General features: G+C 43.4%; 1 long non-coding RNA gene across 1 annotated transcript in view; it reads right to left on the minus strand.

Moving 5' to 3' along the window:
• Positions 1 to 9366: 9366 nt before the first annotated feature.
• LOC138744144 (uncharacterized) overlaps positions 9367 to 16555 on the minus strand; it is a 57448-nt gene continuing 50259 nt past the window's right edge. Inside the window, exon 3 of the long non-coding RNA XR_011345317.1 lies at positions 9367 to 10477. This is a non-coding gene — a long non-coding RNA (uncharacterized lncRNA). The remainder of the gene's footprint in view (positions 10478 to 16555) is intronic.

Here is a 16555-nt window from a genome sequence, read left to right on the forward strand (position 1 = left end):
ACAATGCCTCTTAGTTCTCTTAATAGCCATCCAGTATCCAGAAGTCACCTGACAAGAACTCATTGCGAATTATATTTTATTAATGTTTTTGTGTTACATTTAATTCCAATTAAAACAGGTTGATACATACTGTTCATTGCACATATTATAACTTGGCTCCAAAACATGATTGCTACAGCAATTACATGCAAAATGATGTACAACATGTGCATTTCCAAATAGATAAAAAAAGCAAAACTACCTTGCTTAATTACCTAATACAATTGGAATCTTGAACTTAAGCTCAACTCAACATTCTTGTACCCACTGGATATATTTGGAAAACTCTCAAATAAGCTGTTGTATTATATTGTAAGTGACATGTGTATACCTGGTACGGAGTTGCCAACGCTCAGGACAAGAAAAAACTCCAGAGGGTTGTTAACTCCCCCTGCGACATCACAGTCACCAGACTTCACCCCATCGAGGACATCGACAGGAAGTGGTGTCGGAAGAAAGCAGCCTCTATCCTTAAAGACCCTCACCACCACCCAAACCATGCCCTCTTCACTCTGCTACCATCAGGAAAAAGGTACAGGAGCCTAAAGACAAGGGCTCAGCAGCACAAGGACAGCTTGTTCCCCACTGCCATCAGATTCTTGAATGATCAATGAATAAAGACACTGCCTTATTTTGACATTTCATGCACTATTTTTAATTTTTGTGAGGTGGTTTATATGAATGTTTTCACTGTGAGGCTGCCACAAAACAACGAATTTTGTGATTTGTTCATGACAATAAATTCTGATTCATAATACCAAGAACAATGGAACCAAGAAACAAACTTATTGAAGGAAACTCAGCGGGTCGAGCAGCATTTGAGCGGGTGGGAGAATGGGGACAAAGGAATTATCACTGTTTTGAGACCCTAGATCAGCCCTGAGAGAGTGAAGATAGCTGAATGGCAGCATCTGCAGTCACTCGCACTTTCTATGCCAAGGGCTATGTCCTTTGTAACTGCTGAGGTTTAAAGGTTACCTTGGATGCCAGTTAAAAGAGACAAAAGGCAGATAACAGTGCAAACTCCAGTTGAGTTTGAGGTTGGAAATAAGGAGTTAAGCCTCTCTCTCTCTCTTTTTCTCTTGCATTTTCTCTCTCTCTCACATTGTCTTTCTCTCTCTTTGTATCTATTTTTCTGCTTCTTTCTTTGTGTCTGTTTAAGCACAGAAGTCATTGAAGATGCAAACGAAGTTGTTAAAATCACAGATATTCTTGACTTTAAAACTAAGGTATAGGCTACAGAAACTAGAAAAGTTATAATCCTTTTTGCTAATTTATACATTTTCCTGAATGCAGGGTACACTGGTAAGGGGAATATTTATTGCCCATCTCTAATTGCCTTTATGGCAAGCAACATTCTTGAACTGATCCAGTTCTGTTGAAGGTTTCTCCACCAAGGATATTGAGGAAGAAGATCCAGGATTTCAACCCAGCCATGGTGAAAGAGTGGTGATATCTTCCCAAGGAAGGATGGTGTGTGTCTTGGGCAGAACCTGAAGAAGGTAATGTGTCTACTTTTCCTTCCCAATGGTAAAGTAGATCAGTAACTGCAGTAACTTTTATTAGCTGGCACACTCTGCAGCCACAGTGCGTCAATGGTAGAGGGAAAGAACATTTAAAATGGGGGATACTGAAGCAATCAAACAGACTACTCTGTTCAAGGTAATATCAATCTCCTTGAGTCACACATCCAGTATTCCATAAAGCTCCTGATTTGCACTTTGCAGCTGTTGCAAGGTTTGGTGTGTCAGGTGATGAGTCACTTGCTGCAGGTCACTCACTCTGATTTGCTTGCGAAGCCTGTGGTGCAGGGGTGTCAAACTCAAATTCACAGAGGGCCAAAATTAAAAACTTGGACTAAGTCAAGGGCCGAACTAAATATTTATTGAAAATTTTCAACAACATCTGCGTGTTTTCTCTTCTTTCAACATATGTAATGTTAAACTTTAGGATATAACTTTAGGAGGATAATGTTACAGGTCAGGAGTAGGTAGCTCAAGTTCACCCTTTGCTTGACCTGAGGGAAACATATTTGGTCCCTGTGGAGATGTAGTCAGCATTCACAGGCTGTGTCCATTTTGGCCTGCATCAGGACTCAGCATTTCCTGCTCACTCCTCAGGCTCTAGGCCTCTATTCACCCTCGACCCACCATCCCTCTACCTGACCAGTCCTTTACCCAACCTTTACTCACCCCTCACACCACTCGCTCTGCCTCTACCCACCCCATCCTATACACGCCCCTCTACTGCCTCTCCCCTCAACCTGTTCCTCCCTCTACCCGTCTCTCACCCTCTAATCACCCCTCCCCTACTCGCCCTGCCCCTCCCCTTTTACCTCTTCCCTATCCACCCCTCCTTCTACTCATCCCTCCCTCTAACTGCCCCTCGCACCACCATAACTTCCCCTGCCCATTACTCCTCACCTACACCCTCTGCCCACCCCTGCTTACCCACCCACTCAGGCCCAGTGTGCTGCCGATCAGCCTTTGCGGACAGCCACCATCTCTCTCTCTTCACGTGCAGGGCCGAACCAGCCGTCCCTGGGGTTCGCGCGGGTGCAAGCGCTGAAGGCCGTGGCGACTGGAAGAAGTGCGCTCGCGCTGTGGAAGGGACGTCCGGTGCCAGTCACGCGGGGCTCGTGCTGCCCGGGGGCCGTGCGCAGCCTGCCATGTCCGTCGCGCCGACAGGAAATCACAGGCGCTCGCCAATCCGCCGCACCGCTCGACAGGTGGGAGAAGTGACTGGTTGTGCGGGGAGCCTTCCAACCGGCTTGCCGGCTGATGACATCGATAGACTTCTCGTGTTACAATTTCTCGTGTTACAATGGGGAAGGATGTGCAATGAAGGAGGAAGATGGTGGGGGTGACATTACCAAAAAACAGCATCGGCTCTCGCTGCAGGGCGGGCCACCTCTAATACATTTTTGAAATGATCTTGCAGGCCAAATATAATTATATTGCAGGCCAAATTTGGCCCACGGGCCAGAGTTTGACATGTGTGCTGTGGTGGAACACAGTAATGCAGGTGGGGGACTTAACTGGACTGCTTAGGCTGGCCCACCTCCGACCTGGTAACTCCTCTCCGGAGTTTCCCAATAAAAGTTGATAGCCATAATCTCCTACCTCAATTCCAGCCTTGGATCCAAACCAGAAGCAAGTAGTTGTATGCTGGAGGTTTCAGGACATTAAAGCCTTTGACCATGTGGTTTGTGTCTCCGAGTGGTTATTGATCGTGCTACATAGCCACAGTAGTCAAGATGAGTTTCTGTTCAAGGATGACTCAAAAGGTATTGATAGTGGAGGCTTGTCAATGACAATGCCAGAGGCTAGATATATTCTCACATGTTTTAAACAGACAGCATGGGTCTATTATTAACTAGAAATTGAGAAAAAGAGGTTGTGCTATTTTTGGTCAGGATACTCAGGCGAATATGCCTGATTATTGGCATTTTCAACACTGGGCATTGACAGATCAGAGTTCATCAGAGAACCATTGATCAGCCAGTAGGTTAATAATTTTGGGATATAAGTGTCATTCTGAAGGATTGGAGAGAGTGGGTGCATTTGATGGATCTGAATGATTGGGAGTTGGAGACACAAAGTGGTGCAGAGGCATATCAGTGAGAGATGGAGAAGGAAGGATTAGGAGTTCAATGGGATATTGAAGTCAAAGGGGGAGAGGGAGGAAAGATTGAAAGGGGCATGTTGGTGGGAGATCATGGTTAAGGGCAATGTTCAGTTGCAGGTACAACTGGGGAGAGGTGAACTAAATAAGATGAATCCAATAGAACCCCTCCTTCACCATTAAATTTTGGTTTTTTTTCCCTAAGGCCCAGAGAAACAATTCAATCAATGCAAAATTGTGAGTAGAGATTAAATCTGAAATGGCCAATCAGAGAATTTTTGATGACCTGCTTCCCAATTTCAATCTTGTTAAAACCAGAATTAGATGCAGGTTGGGATCAAGTGCAAAAACTTTTAATGATTTCTTGTTTAATTTCCACAGTCTGCATCTGACAATCAGCCTGCCCCAATATGTATGGGATAAGACTTCTTAATGTACAGAAACCATTTAATATTCCATATTATTGCACCTCTAGATCTGTAACAAGTAATGGAATGCTTCAATATTCCACAATGTTCTACTTCCTGATCAAAATCACATCCTCTTAAATTGACATGTAACATTGCTTCTCTAATAAAACCGCAGAACATAACATTCATTATATTAATTTCCATTTTGTATAAAGAAATTACGACAAAATTAAATACTGAAACATCAGATATAGTTACATAATTGTTTTGAATTTATTTGAGCAAAGAGCTTGAGGGGGATCAGAGGGGAAGAAAATTTAAGTTCTTGGGAGTCACTATCTCGGAGGATCTTTCCTGGACCCAATAAACCAAAGGCATCGTGAAGAAAAATCGTCAGTGCCTCTACTTCCTCAGCAGCTTGCAGAGGCGCTGACGATTTTTCTTCACGATGCCTTTGGTTTATTGGGTCCAGAAAAGATCTTCCGAGATAGTGATCCCATACCAGACTGTGATGCAGCCGGTAGCATACTTTCCACCACACCTCTGTAGAAATTTACCACGGTTTTGGTGTCATATCAAACCTCAGCAAACTCCTGAGGTTATCATGAGTTGGCTTTAAGCAAGACTTCAGAGGAGCAGAAGGATGTGGTAACTGGGCAGCACTTTAGTTACAATTCAGAAACCTGTGCCAAATCTCATCATTGCAGAGCTAAACATTTGGAATAAAAACAAAGCCAGCTGCTAGTTATGAAACTGGATTGTTGTAAAATATGTGGTTTGCTCATATCCTAGATCTTTCTTCTTCTTTGGCTTGGCTTCGCGGACGAAGATTTATGGAGGGGTATGTCCACGTCTGCTGCAGGCTTGTTGGTGACTGACAAGTCCGATGTGGGACAGGCAGGCATGGTTGCAGTGGTTGCAAGGGAAAATTGGTGGGTTGGGGTTGGGTGTTGGGTTTTTCCTCCTTTGTCTTTTGTCAGTGAGGTGGGCTCTGCGGTCTTCTTCAAAGGAGGTTACTGCCCGCCGAACTGTGAGGCGGCAAGATGCACGGTTGGAGGCGAGATCAGCCCACTGGCGGTGGTCAATGTGGCAGGCACCAAGAGATTTCTTTAAGCAGTCCTTGTACCTCTTCTTTGGTGCACCTCTGTCTCAGTGGCCAGTGGAGTGCTCGCCATATAACACGATCTTGGGAAGGCGATGGTCCTCCATTCTGGAGACGTGACCCACCCAGCGCAGTTGGGTCTTCAGCATTGTGGATTCGATGCTTGAGGACTCTGCCAGCTCGAGTACTTCGATGTTGGTGATGAAGTCATTCCAATGAATGTTGAGGATGGAGCGGAGACAGCACTGATGGAAGCGTTCTAGGAGCCACAGGTGATGCCGGTAGAGGACCCATGATTCAGAGCCAAACAGGAGCGTGGATATGACAACAGCTCTGTGCACGCTGATCTTTGTGTGTTTCTTCAGGTGGTTGTTTTTCCAGACTCTTTTGTGTAGTCTTCCAAAGGCGCTATTTGCCTTGGTGATTCTGTTGTCTATCTCTTTGTCGATCCTTGCATCAGATGAAATGGTGCAGCCGAGGTAGGTAAACTGGTTGACAGTTTTGAGTTCTGTTTGCCCGATGGAGATGTGGGGGGGGGGGGGGTGGGGCTGGTGGTCATGGTGGGGAGCTGGCTGATGGAGGACCTCAGTTTTCTTCAGGCTGACTTCCAGGCCAAACATTTTGGCAACTTCCGCAAAACAGGACGTCATGTGCTGGAGAGCTGGCTCTGAATGGGCAACTAAAGCGGCATCGTCTGCAAAGAGTAGTTCACGGACAATTTGCTCTTGTGTCTTGGTGTGAGCTTACAGGCACCTCAGATTGAAGAGACTGCCATCCGTGCGGTACCGGATGTAAACACTGTCTTCATTGTTGAGGTCTTTCATGGCTTGTTTCAGCATCATGCTGAAGAAGATAGTAAAGAGGGTTGGTGTGAGGACGCAGCCTTGCTTCATGCCGTTGTCCATGGAGAAGGGTTCGGAGAGCTCATTGCTGTATCTGACCCGATCTTGTTGGTTTTCACGCAGCTGGATAACCATGTTGAGGAACTTGGTGGGGGCATCCGAGGTGCTCTAGTATTTGCCAAAGTCCTTTCCTGCTCACGGTGTCAAAGGCTTTGGTGAGGTCAACAAAGGTGATGTAGAGTCCTTTGTTTTGTTCTCTGCACTTTTCTTGGAGCTGTCTGAGGGCAAAGACCATGTCAGTAGTTCCTCTGTTTGCGCGAAAGCCACACTGTGATTCTGGGAGGACATTTTCGGCGACACTAGGAATTAGTCTATTAAGGAGAATCCTAGTGAAGATTTTGCCTGCAATGGAGAGCAGCGTGATTCCCCTGTAGTTTGAGCAGTCTGATTTCTCGCCTTTGTTTTTGTACAGGGTGATGATGATGGCATCACGAAGGTCCTGAGGCAGCTTTCCTTGGTCCCAGCAGAGCATGAAAAACTCATGCAGTTTGGTATGCAGAGCTTTGCCGCCAACCTTCCAGACCTCTTGGGGGGGATTCTACCCATACCTGCTGCTTTGCCACTTTTCAGTTGTTCAATTGCCTTATATGTCTCTTCCCGGGTAAGGACCTCATCCAGCTCTAGCCTGAAGGGTTGTTGAGGGAGCTGGAGCAGGGCAGATTCTTGGACTGAGTGGTTGGCACTGAAAAGGGATTGGAAGTGTTCAGGGGTTTTTCTGAGACACTAAAGGCCAAGTCCAAAGCCCTCTGCGCAGCTCAGATGGCGAAGTCCTCCTCAGCGACAAGATCTCCATCCTAGATCTACTAGTATCATAAATGGACAAATCTGTCAGACAATGGTGGAGAGAGTTCCAGATGATCAGCTAAACACAGCAGAAGTAGAAAGATTAAAGAGTGTGGGTAGAACTGTAGAAGGTTACAGTGGGTGGAGAGGTTTAAACAAAAGGATGTAAACATCGGGGCAACTGGATGGGTGACTGAAAAGTGAATCTGCATACACTATTCCAAATGAGGTCCTGCTTCAGCCCACATGATTTGTTTTCGTCTAGTGGTCTCCAGAGGTAAGACATCAAAGGAAGAAACAAAAAAAAATCTCCAATGCAATTGGGTAGATAAGAATGGAACTTGATAAGAACAGCAATGTGAGAGATGGAATGCAATGCAGTTGAAAGAGAGTTACTCGGAGAAAAATTACAAAATAGCACAATATAAAAATCAATAATTGATAATCACAGAACTAAAAGAGATGAACGTTGAAATGTGGTGCAGCAGAAAATAGAGTATAACACTCAGTAATATGTATTTGTGGCTGTCAAACACTGATAGTACTTCTCGTAATCTTGCAGTGGTTTGTAACCTCTTTTAAAAATATATAATGGATATAATTATCTTTATCTTTGAAGAGTAGGAGAGAAAGAAGAGATATAAATACAAATTAAAAACATTCTCTTTGATAGATGCATAATCTCTCTGAAGCAATGAACCTAATTTCCTGATGCTGCTTTTTAAAAGTTGTAATGTATATTGTTCTGCATAACAAATCATCTTATGAATCAATGGGAATGAATTCAGCACGAGTATGGAAATGTGTATGGTAGCAATAATTTTAGGATTTTGAATTGTTTTGATACATTGCACATTAAAATTTAAGCAGCATGTTTGTATGATTTTCTTAACTATCTAAATGATAGGTCATAGTTTCAAATAAATTCTCTGATATTCAAGGTTCTATACATAATTAAAATTTAGAGGCAAATTGATCAGAAGGAAATCATGAAGTCACAGGTCAACCATCATCTTCCCAAGTAGTGAAAGTTTCCACATGCCTAGTGGCTAAATCTTCTTCCTAGGTCTTGAGTGGAAAAATATATTCAAGTAGGTGTTATTGTTAAAATAATAAGTTGCAATGATGAGATAGTTTAAAAGTCAAATATGGCTTTGAAGCTTAAGTTTGTGATGTGCAAGAAGACTTCCAGCACCTCTAAAGTGAGACAGCCAAATATTGGATTATGAAGGGATAGAAGGAAAAGCACAGCAAAGTCAACTTGTAACGTGGATTATGGGTGTTCAATGTTCCAGTGAATTGAAAGTCTCAGATTCTGAGTTTCTATGGGCTATGACAGGTACAGGATTAAAATAAATAGCACACACACTGTAAGTACAGTAACCAACTGCAATTGCTGAATTCTTAAGATATCACGTGTTTGGACTTCAAGTTGTTCTTATCTCTTATTTAGCAAATAGTTCCTTATCTGTTAATCCTGTCTGACTGCAGCTGTGTTGATATTTTGAAATTGTCCCACAGGGTTAAAGCCCTCATGTTACTTTCATTTATCCCTCTGCCCTTACTTAATTCTGCTCAGTTTCTCCACAATTTGCTTTGATTGAGAACTGCACAACCAAAACATTTTCTTTCTTTTTAATGGACTTCGAACTCTGGATGAGAAATGAGCTGTGTTATGCACAGGCAAGTAACTGGATATAGTGACTTTAAAGACACCAGTTTAAGAGCACATCATTTTCAATAATATAAAACTGGATATGGTAAACAAGTCCAATAAATCTCACAAGTTCAAAATCCTGCGCACTGATAACACATCAACAGACCATTAAGTTCAGTATCACAACTGCCTTCAAATAGATATTCTGTTGCCCATTTGCAGGTTGCAGGATCATTTCATGAAAATCTAGGCACTGCCTTCAATTAATTAACAGCAATTGCACATTTTTTTAGGATTGATTAACTGTTTTAAAAGGAAATAATTTCCTTTATTGTTTTGCAAGCTTGCTGATATTACATAATTCAGTTGTGTCATGAAGTTTAAAAAAAGCATCTGGTAATAACGAAGAACATGAAGTGAAGATAATTATACTGAAATAAAAGTGGAACCACTGTGCAAATTTTGCAATGTTACTCAGTGTACATCTTTCATTTCATCAGTTGATCAGTTTTATATTAGAGATGCAGCACAGTAACAGGCCCTTCTGGCCCATGAACCAGTGCTATCCAAATACACCCATGTGACTAATTAACCTACAAACTCCATTATATTTCTGAAAGGCTTTGATGAAAAATAAGATCAATGTCTACTTTTGCTGTGTCACTTAACAGAGGGTCTGGCACAAACTTGTGCAAAAATATCATAATAATTTGGATTACATGCTTCAGGTAACACCTTTTGTTTATTTGTGCCTGTCTTGGGTAAACTTATACCTCTCATTTTGTTCATTTTAGATTGGTCACAGTGTTTGAGCTACCGAAAGAAAATAGACACACACACCGAGAGCAGTTCAGTTTATACAAATGTTTATTACTAATTCAAAAGCTGATTTCACACTACAATATGCAAGCCCTTCCCAACTATACTTATCAACGCTTGGACTGGTCCCAACTGCCGAAGCGAGGCAACAACTGCACACTTGTAGTAGGTTGTCAGGGCGCTGGTAGCAGCTTCTCCACCTCCCCTGACCGGGACGTTGCTCGGACTCTGGCTGTTCTTCCTTCTTGACAAGGGGTGTACCCACCCCTCGGAGAGTCTAAACTTGCAGCAGGACCACAGACTTTTATACCCCAAAAACAATTAATCATGCACCCACTCCCTCTAACATTTGTCAGTCAAAATCAAAACTGAACATTACATTCTACAATTTAGAAGATTAATTATTATGGAACCAGGATGTTATAATTTCCTGGTTTATCTCGTAGATACAAAGACTTATTAAAACTTCTCGAGCAAGACAGGTTGTGACCAATTCGTCAATTTCAGAGTGTTGCATTTGACAACTGCTTTCCCTGGACCTCACAGTGGAATTCCATTTCAAAGTGTATCTTCAGATAAGTCCCCATGGCTGAGTTTAATTACATCTGCTAGTTCTGAAAGTAAGGTGACCTGCGTGTGGACCCAGTGTCGTCAGTTCCACATAAGCAAAAAGCATCTGGGTACATGGTTTTAATCCTCCATTACATCCCACCCCTTGGTCACAATCTGTCATTTGCGAGGCCTAACCAGTATTTGAGTACAGAGGGAGCGAAAAAAGAGAAATCAAAACAACAATTACAAAGATAAGCAATGACGCGAGCAACCAACGGAGGATAGTGTGGCCCACTCCCCCAAATGTAGCAGTTAGCCATGAGAAAGGATTCCAACCAAGGCTCAAATTATCCTTGTTGGCCACAATACCCAGGTACTGGAGCTCACGAACAGATTTTGAAACATGCTGAACAATAACATATTTATATAAGCTGCACTTGAGGCTGGTGACCGAGGACTTCCTTGGTGTAATGCATCGGACCGTGTTTCCCACGGGGAACTCCCTTGGAACGTCCTCGACATTACAAATCCAATTGCTGGCATCAAAGCAGCTGTTAAGCCAGATCACCAGGAGTGTAAAATGGAGAACCTGGAACAAAGAAGCCTGACACATGTCACTCATGATACCATAAGCGTTCAGTGTTTAAACAGACTAAATCATCCTGTCCCTCAATAGCTACCCACCGAGTGTTACCCTGGGCAGGTGTCACTATTTCCCCTTTTACAGGAGGGCCACTACCTGGTGGTGCCACCCATACCTTTTGTCCAACATTCTCTAGTTCGGGGATGGGGGGCAATGACTGTTTTTCCTCTGGAATAGGCTGTAGTTCAGAAGCGTGAAGAAGTCGGTGGAAAGGTGTACCTCCTTTTAAAGGGCGATGATTCAAATTGTCGACTGCCTGCTGCAGCACATGGCACCATCCCTTCTGGGTCCCCAGTGATGTTTCCAAACGAATTTGTTCCTTCAGTAAGCCGTTCATTTGTTCAACTAACCCGGCAGCCTGCGGGTAATAAGGAATATGGTGGATCCATAAAATACCGTTGTCATTTTCCCAATCACAGATTGCTTTCCTGGAGAAGTGCGAGCCATTATCAGAGTGAATCTCCTCTGGAACATCATAACGATAAATCAAATGGTTTAGTCCTTGGATAGTGCTAGCTTGGTCAGCCGTCTTGGTGGGAAAAGTAAAAACCAGGCCCGAAAAGGTGTCAACCATTACTAGGATATAATATTTACCCATACAGTCTAGCATGGGGCCTATGTAATCAATTTGCCAGACCGCAGCTGAGTGAGCACCCCATTTTATTCGGCCATGTGGACCAGGTGGAATGGTATGGAACTTCACAAGCTGACATTCTGGGCATGTACGTACGACCATGCGGACATCATCCTGATGGACGGATAAAGCATGTGTACGGGACCACATAGCTGATCCCTTCTCCCCCAAATGACCACTCTGTTCATGTGCCCATCGAGCCAGGGGGACGGTATCAGCTCAGCTGATAGTGGCAAGCTGATCTGCTACTGCATTATGTTGAGCCATGTTAGTCGCCATATTGGTATGGGCATCAACGTGATAAACGGTTATCTCACGATGGTGGGAAGCATCCCACAACAGCTGCCACAACTCTTTGCCCCATACTGGGCGGTCATGTATCATCCAGTTGTTCTTTTGCAAATCAGGCATCCATACCACAAGTCCATTAGCCAAAGCCCAGGAATCAGTAAACAGGCGAAGAGGGTGATCATGGGGATCTAGTGGTAAAGTGACTGCCTTCAACTCAGCATACTGACTGAAGCCACCATCCCCCTCCTCCGATAAGTGAGTTCCTGACCTGGGATGGTAAGCCACTTGTTCGTGTACGTGGCCCACCCCTTCAGGCCCTCTGGTCGCATGACTCTGAATATACCACTTCCATTTAACAATAGAAGACTGCTGAGCCCGCCCGATCTTTAGATTAGCATCATTAGCCAGGACCCAATTCATTATAGGAAGTGCAGGTCGCAATTGAACATCTGCATCACCTGTCATTCTTTCAGTCTCTAGCAGGGCCCAGTAACAGGCTAGTAACTGTTGTTCAAAAACAGAATAACGAGTGGCAGCCTCGGGCATGGTACGTGACCAGAATCCCAGTGGGACTCGGCGACCCTCTTGTTTCTGCCAGAGGCTCCAGGAGGCCACATCATCAATATAATGGTGAATTGAGAGGGAAGGCGATACTGGAAGGTGGATGAAGGTATACTGGCGCCCCTTCCAGGTAAAGGCGAACTGATCCTGTGAATCCTCAGCTATAAGAATACTGAAGAAGGCGTTAGAGAGATCAATGACAGCATACCATGTTCCTGAGTTCCCAGTAGCAATGTTTTCAATAAGGGTGACAATGTCCGGAACTGCTGAAGCAAGTGGTGGGGCATGTTTGTTCAAAAAACGATAATCAACTGTCATTCTCCAGGAGCCATCTGGCTTCTGGACCGGCCCAACAGGGCTATTAAAGGGCGACGTTGCGGGCCTCACTACCCCTTCTTCTTGCAGAGCATCGATGGTGGCAGTAATCTCTTCCTGCCCCCCAGGGAGATGATATTGTGGAATGCACACTGGTTTCATGGGGGCTGGCACCATCACAGGATCCCACTTAGCCTGACCCACTACTAGTTTTTTTGTAATAGTTCGAATTCCAAATTCAAATCCCCCTTGGCTAGTATTAAGGGCCATACCGGCCAACATATTAATACCCAGGATACACTCGTCAGTAGCAGCCACCAGGGCATGTAACCAGACAGGGGAAGGGCTATCACCCACCATGGCACAGACTTTTATTTCCTTTGCCAGGGTGACCGCTCCTCCCAACCCCTCTATATGAAAGGCCGGTCTAGTCCAGAGGTCGGGATTACCAGGAATCACCGAGTGCTCTGCACCGGTGTCGACCAAAGCCAAGTATTGGCGATCATTACCCCCACCCCAGTGGATTGTTAACGGTATGTAGGGCCGCGGATCCCCGTGTGTGCGCCGTGTCTCGATGGAGTAGACACGGGAATCCTGCCCACACCTTGAGGCTTCAGAAGGGTTCGGGGGCTTCCAGGACCACATGCTATTGTTATCTTTAAGAGCCTGTTTAACCCATTGTTTTACCTCATCATGAGTAACTGGAGCAGGAGAAGCCAGCTCGATAGAAGCAGCAGTGGGAGCAGAAAGCACAGCTGGGCCAGGAGGACTCAGCAGCTGGGGATGATGTTCCCCTGCTTTTTGCCTAAATCGATCTCCAATGGCAGCCAGCTCTTTTACAGAGAAATCACGGATCATTGACTCCTTCTGACCCCTGTTCCCACTTTGACTCACAGGGTCCTCCACCCAGTCTAGGGGAGGAGGTGGAGGCCATCCAACAGAGGGAGTAGGCCATAGAGCATAAGCAGGGGTTTGGGTATTTTCCCCTGGGTCCACATGGGAAGGGTATCTATCCCTTCCATCTCTACCCTTACATCATCCCCCCTCCTGTCTGTTTGGGAAATCTGCTGCCTTATAGGGCGGGCGTGAACAGCAGATGGAGAGGGTAGTATGTTAGACACATAAGGTGACCTGCGTGTGGACCCAGTGTCGTCAGTTCCACATAAGCAAAAAGCATCTGGGTACATGGTTTTAATCCTCCATTACAGTGCCCCCCCCCCCCCGAAACTTACTAGATGTGGTCTTGTTTCTCAGATACAAATGTTCTTACAGCTGTTGCCAAAATTTACCTCTTCAGAGAAAATATATATATATTTTTCCAGATGCCCACTAAGAATTGTTTATCCATGTTGTAGCTTTCACTATTGCACCGTTACCCCTCCAGGATCATCTTGGGGAGAGGACACTGTGGGGGACAGAGGGTAACCATCCATTTCACTTCCACCCACCAGGCTTTACTTAAACTAGTCAGTCATTGCTTCTGTTTACACAAAATGCCACTTAATCTTTTGCAATTGCATGCAAAGCTTGTGCATATTGTTCCAGGACTGGGAGGAAATAAAGCACCTGTTCACTTGTCAGGGGACACAAAAATCTAATTACTTCCATGGGACTGCCTGGTTTATTCCTTTAACTGGAACAAATTTCTTCAAGACTAAAGCTCTAGCTTTTATACTGGAGCAAGCTCAGCATCATTGTGTAACACAGTAAATCTTCACAAGGTGATGAAAAACTTTGGCTACTGAATCTGTACCAAATCCATTGAAATACCAGGCCACATTTGGTGGTAAATTGGTGCACTGTAGCCCTTGCTAAAAGTTTTACCATTAGCTGTGTGGAAAAGAATAATTTTAAGTTATTTTAACCCCTTTTGAAGAGAATAAATTTTTGTTTAATAAGTACAAGTTGTTTTATACTTCCAATATGATTCTAGTTTCTGTAACTTCTTGTGACAATTATAATATTTATTTCAAAACAAGATATTGATCACCTTCTGCAGAAAGTGACAAATGGTATATGAGAATGGATTTGCTCTGTAGATTCCATTAAAGGAATGATTGTGAGTTCTTGCTCTATACTAATAGGTTCACCTTTGATTCTTTTCTGTTTTGAAGTCTTGTGTTTTTCAATAAATTTGAAAGATCTTCATCATAGTGCATTTTTATTTTTTTTGTGAAGAAAAATACAGATGAAACTTTATGCCAGCTTATGTTAACAGATACCCAGTGGTTCTGTGGAGTCTTAGTAGGTCCACCTTGTTCCTCGGCTGGGTCATACATTTTGTTGCTAGTTCCTGAACCTGCTGCCAAAATGATGGAAAGGCAAGTGAAAGTAATTTAAAAAAAAACAAATATGTTTTAAAATTAATTAATCTGTTTTAACCAATTTAAATATTTATTTAAAAATAGCTACATCTATGCCAACTGTTTTTAAATGCCTTTGAGTATCAGGGACATTTTGAAACTAGTACAAGACCTAACTGCATGAGTTGTGAAAAGGCTATGGAGTTCTATTTTCATTTTTGAACACCACTCTCAATAGGTTTGACCTCACTATGATGTGCCACACATTAGGTATCGTCCATCATTTGGCAGAAAATGAATGCATTGCTCTAATATGATAGCTGACATACTATGTGTTCACTGAATAGCATCTTGATAATAGTACAGTATTCCCACAGAAACTGGTCTATTCCATCCTTTTGGACTAATTTAGGAATTAATTCTGGCTAACCCAAGGAGGAGTGTTCTTTGTTTCCAGGCAGTCAAACAAGCATCATTCAAAGGGTCTGCTAAAAATTTCCTGAATGTAAAGACAGGTGAAGTAAGTTTGTGATGTGCAAGACTTTCAGCACCTCTAAAGTGATACAGACAAATATTAGAGTATGAAGGGATAGAGGGGAAAACACAGCAAAATCAACTTGTAATGTGGATTATGGGTGTTCAATCTTTCACTGAATTGAAAGCGGCAAAGTCTCAGATTCTGAATTTCTATGGGCTATGACACATTAACGCCTGTTACTGGACCCCAGTGAGTGCCTTCCCTGAAGAGTCTCAGCTCTCTGCCTCCCCCTCCATATCTTCCCCATTCTGGGTCCAGCAATGAGCTTAGTGCTATAGTCTTTACATGTTGGGTCTTTTGTCTCTACCAAATCTTGAGGTCTCTTGGGAGCTTAGCCAACATAGATAGCAGCAAACTGGAGATCCAAGCAGCTGGGTTTTCAAGGTTGTTTATTGCATCCCGTTTTTGTGCAGCTGCTCCAAGACATCAGTAGGTTCCCACCTACTGATAAACATGAGCAAGTTTCTAGAATTAAAAGCTAATTCTTTTAAAATATTTCTCACCAGTAACAGGAAGTTTCCTGCATGGATTTGAAGCCACTGCTGTTGTCTCAGCAGCTTCTGTGGTCTATCTCGCACTGCCTCTTCTCCTAAACCATTCGACACTAAAGTTAATGATACCCTTTGTTAAATTGGTATTTCTCACACCTCAATAGGTACATATTTGATTTCATATTTCTTGTCAGAATGCATATATGACATCACATATGACCTTGAGATTCTTTTCTCTGTGGGCAAGGCAGAATGACCACTTATTATGGTGGCATGATCGGTATAGTGGTTACAGCGCTGTTACAGCGCCAGTGCTCAGGACTGTGGTTCAAATCCTGCACTGTCTTTAAAGAGTTTGTACATTCTCCCCGTGTCTGCAAGGGTTTTCCCTGGGGGCTCCAGTTTCTTCCCACTGTTCAAAAATGTACCGGGGGTGTAGTTCAATCTGTTGTAATTGGGCAGCACGGGTTTGTGGGCCGAAATGGGCTGTACGTCTAAATTTAAATTTTAAAAATTTAGTACTGCAAAAAAGCATACTCATGTAAACAAATAAAGAACTGTAAACAGATAACAAATGTAAACAAACTGTGTAATACAGAGAATAAAAAAATCAATAAAGTGCACAAGTAAGAATCCTTAAATGAGTCCCTGATTCAGCTAACCCAGTCTGTGCTTATTTCATATGTATTCCAAACGAACCCTATAGTACTGTAATCTTCCAAATGAACTTATTCCATTCAAACTCTTATTCCAATGAGTCATCACCAAACAAATGATTACTAACCTATACATTTCCTTCTTATGTTTTCTGGTTCTTTTTTGGAATTTTGGCAGGGAACCAAGTCTACCTCAGATAAGGGACCACAGTGCTCCTGAAGGCTGATGTAGGAG

This window comes from Narcine bancroftii, chromosome 10 (genome assembly GCF_036971445.1).
Source record: "Narcine bancroftii isolate sNarBan1 chromosome 10, sNarBan1.hap1, whole genome shotgun sequence".
Taxonomy (NCBI): Eukaryota; Metazoa; Chordata; class Chondrichthyes; order Torpediniformes; family Narcinidae; genus Narcine; species Narcine bancroftii.